The 3,601-nt window shown below is 49.3% G+C and overlaps 1 pseudogene; it reads left to right on the top strand.

Moving 5' to 3' along the window:
* The first annotated feature begins 2,108 nt into the window (after positions 1 to 2,108).
* Positions 2,109 to 3,178, top strand: LOC123397315 (annotated as a pseudogene).
* The last annotated feature ends 423 nt before the right edge of the window (positions 3,179 to 3,601 follow it).

Genomic DNA, 3,601 nt, shown 5'->3' with positions numbered 1-3,601 from the left:
AGTTCTGTTATTTGTTTCAAAGAAAGCCACAGTTCATAGTTTTACTGCATTTGTTCCATTAATTGCTTTAGTTGATATCCTGTTGATTTTCTTTAGTGATGTCTCATGAGAAGGTTGTCATTAAACTAGGAAGAAGACTACACGGTCGCGGACATCATCCTGGACAACGCTATAGGGCGCCATAAGCTTCAGATCATGGCTTGCCACGCTTCCCAGTCCCACGGCGCAGATCACCAGGCTCCTCATCCACTAGTGAGTCGCAAATCGTCATCTCTTTCTCTTCTGCTTTAGCCTTTTCTTTTCACCATTGCTTTACCATGTTCTGAAACTGTCACATTGTTAATATGTCTCCATATCCTTTGTTTATCCCAAATCACACTGCTTTACCATGTTCTGAAACTGTCACATTGCTAACACTATTATTGCAAAACATTTTAGTATTGCAACAAAACTGTCGAAATACTGTGCATACTTGGTGGTCTCTGCACCGACACTTCTTCCTGGGCATCACTATGATACAAGAATCAAGTTTAATGCAACTGTAGTAGAAGCAATTGAACTCCTGGAAATACATGCATCAACTTTCGAATCTTGTGTGCAGGTCATATAGAACCAATCCCATATGTCCTGTAGGCTGTATAATCTTTCAGTTCTCGCCAATGCTATTTCTATCAACACTTCAAAATTGTTCATGCCAAAAAAACTGCATTAGTCTAAACTAAGTTGGAATGGCAAAATATATGCATGATCCAAGAATCAAAACATGACATGTGTAAACCTGTACTTTCAGCAGTCTCACCTCAATAGTGACTTTCTTTAGGTTCTTGTTGGTTTAACACTACTCTTCAGGTTCATTTTTATGAGGTTCTTATTCTTCAGTTTCTGTCGGACAAGGAGCTCGGCGAGGCGCCGTATGAGGAGCTTGGCGAGGCACCGAACAAGGAGATTGGTGAGGCGCTGCAGCCTAGGTGCTAGTCAAGGAGCTCCGCGAGGCACCGGAGGTCGACTAGGTGTTGGTCGAGGAGCTGCAGCTCGGCTAGTCACGCTGGTCAAGGAGCTTCGCGAGGCGCTGGAGCTCAGCCAGGCGCTGGTCGAGGAGCTTGGTGAGGCGACGCGTCTGGAGCAGAGGGATGGAGGTGGGCCGACGGCGAGGGGCCTTGGCAGGAGCTTCGGCCGGCGGTGGCGGGCCTCGAGCAGGAGCTCCGGTCGGCAGCGGCGGCGGGCCTCGAGCAGGATCTCCGGTCGGCAGCGGCGGCGGGCCTCGAGCAGGGGCTCCGGTCGGCAGCGGCGGAGGGCCTCGAGCAGGAGGTCCGGCGCCGGCGGAGGACCTCGAGCAGGAGATCCGGCGAGGATTGAGATCTGTACCACGAAGCTCACGCGAGATCGCGGGCAGGTGCCAAAATCACGGGGAGGTGGGATCGCAGGCAGGTGCAGAGATCACGGCGAGCTGGAATCGCGGGCAGGTGCAGAGATCAGGCGAGCTGGAATCACGGCGAGCTGGATCACGGAAGGGAAAGGGGGAGTCTGGGATCCCAACGATGTTAATACTGGATTGCTAGCTATTTAAAATGTAAAGGGTGTAAATGAAAAATTATACTTAGTTCAAAAATTCTGTCACCTGCGATAGATATTTCGGGACGGAGGGAGTATAATATATATTTAGTTAGTTAAATTGACAACCTAAAACTATGCGCATGTCTTATATACTTGGACATAGGACTCTAACTTTGCATTAAAGTTTTCAAATGCTCGATAGGAGAATGGTGAGAGTTGTGATGGAAGCGTTCATGGAAACAGAAGAGGCACCGCATCACGTACTGCGGCCTGTTGGCTTCTCGTTTTGACGTATTTACTCAATGGCTTGTCCACTCGCAAGGTTATATTAAGAAAGAGCGGTTGCTACGCCACGTAGTGGTGCACATGATTGAATCTATCTCCTCGGCGCGGCACATGCATGGGCGGAGACACTCCGACTGCTCGTTTGGTGGGCATATGAGTAAAATCAGAGCCACCATAAGTACAACGATTGTTCAGCTCGAACCCTCCCATTCTGGCCGTAGCCAAGCTCCATACTTGTTCCAATTTCTAATCTCTCTGATCTCCTATCCATGGGCGACAGCGGTTGCGGCACGCAGTGGCAGTCCTCGTCTGCCATCGTGGCGCGAGCTGTGCAAGTGTCTGGCTCCCACATTCTGAAGATTGATGGCTACTCCCGAACCAAGGGGATGGGCACCGGCAAATGCATCACATCTGAGACGTTCCTGGTCGGTGGCCACCGCTGGTGTATGAAGTACTACCCGGATGGCTACCAATCATGCTACAGTAACTCAATATCCATCAGTCTGTGTCTTGATCACGCTGAGCTCAATGAAGTTCGAGCAGGATTCAAGATTAGTTTGCATGATCAGGATGGAGAACCAGTGCCTGCGGCTGCCTCCAACCAAGCATGTTACACTTACACCTTCTCCAAAGAACAAGCTCAACATGTTTGCTATAATCTCATCAGTAGGAAGGACTTGGAGGAATCGGCCCACCTCAAAGATGATGTTTTCAGCGTTCGGTGCGACATCACTGTGCCAAAGGAGATCTTCACAGAGCCCATCCAGCTATTACTCACGGTGCCACCGTCCGACGTGCATCAACATCTTGGCCGGCTGCTCTTGTCAGGCGATGGGGCCGATATCACCTTCAAGGTCGACGGGGAGACTTTCTCAGCACACAGGTGCGTGCTCGCTGCCCGGTCCTCTGTCTTCAGGGCGGAGCTCTTTGGTCCTTTGAAGGAGAAGACCAGTACTTGTGTACATATAAAGGACATGGAAGCTAGGGTCTTCAAGGCCATGCTCCACTTCATCTACTCGGACTCGCTGCCACATATTGACGACGGCGACGTGATTGGGATGGTTCAGCATCTGCTTGTAGCGGCCGACAGGTATAACCTCGAGAGGCTGAAGCTGATATGCGTGCAGAAGCTGTGCAACAACATGGACACAAGCATGGCGGCGACAACCTTAGCGTTGGCTGAGCAGCATGTATGCCGCGGGCTGAAGGAAGTGTGCTTCAAGTTCCTTGGATCTGCAGGCAATATTCTGAAGCCGTCATGGCGACTGATGGGTTTGAGCATCTAAGGAGCAGCTGTCCCTCTGTTCTCAAGGAGCTTGTTGCTAAACTTGCCCCCTGATCTTAGATCGAAAGCAACGAACCTATGAGATTATCTGAATTATCACGCCGTCTATATTTTCAGTAGAGATACCAGCATCGAAGTACTCAAATTTGTATCCATCATTCATGTGCACTCCAGTGACTCGCCTTTCATCGGCAGTTTATCAATCCTGATAATGTAGCAGAGAAGGCATGAACTCATATAAATTATTTTACCAAGCAAGGGAAAATTGTAACAGAATTCCAGATTCACCCTAATCCAGTAACATTATCTTCAGTATCTGATGAATTTTCTTCAAACAGGCCCTGTCATTTTGTTCAACTTGCGAGTGGAAAAGCAAGATTAGCGAACACTCACATGAGTCTCTGGCGACAGATGCGGCCAATTATCTCGGTTCTCAATTTCGACCAAGGGGGTCCTTGGGAAGAAAGATCGGCATTG

The sequence above is a fragment of the Hordeum vulgare genome, chromosome 5H, assembly GCF_904849725.1.
Source record: "Hordeum vulgare subsp. vulgare chromosome 5H, MorexV3_pseudomolecules_assembly, whole genome shotgun sequence".
Taxonomy (NCBI): domain Eukaryota; kingdom Viridiplantae; phylum Streptophyta; class Magnoliopsida; order Poales; family Poaceae; genus Hordeum; species Hordeum vulgare.
Note: the sequence above shows the minus strand (reverse complement) of the source record. Positions and strands in the feature narration are given on the sequence as shown.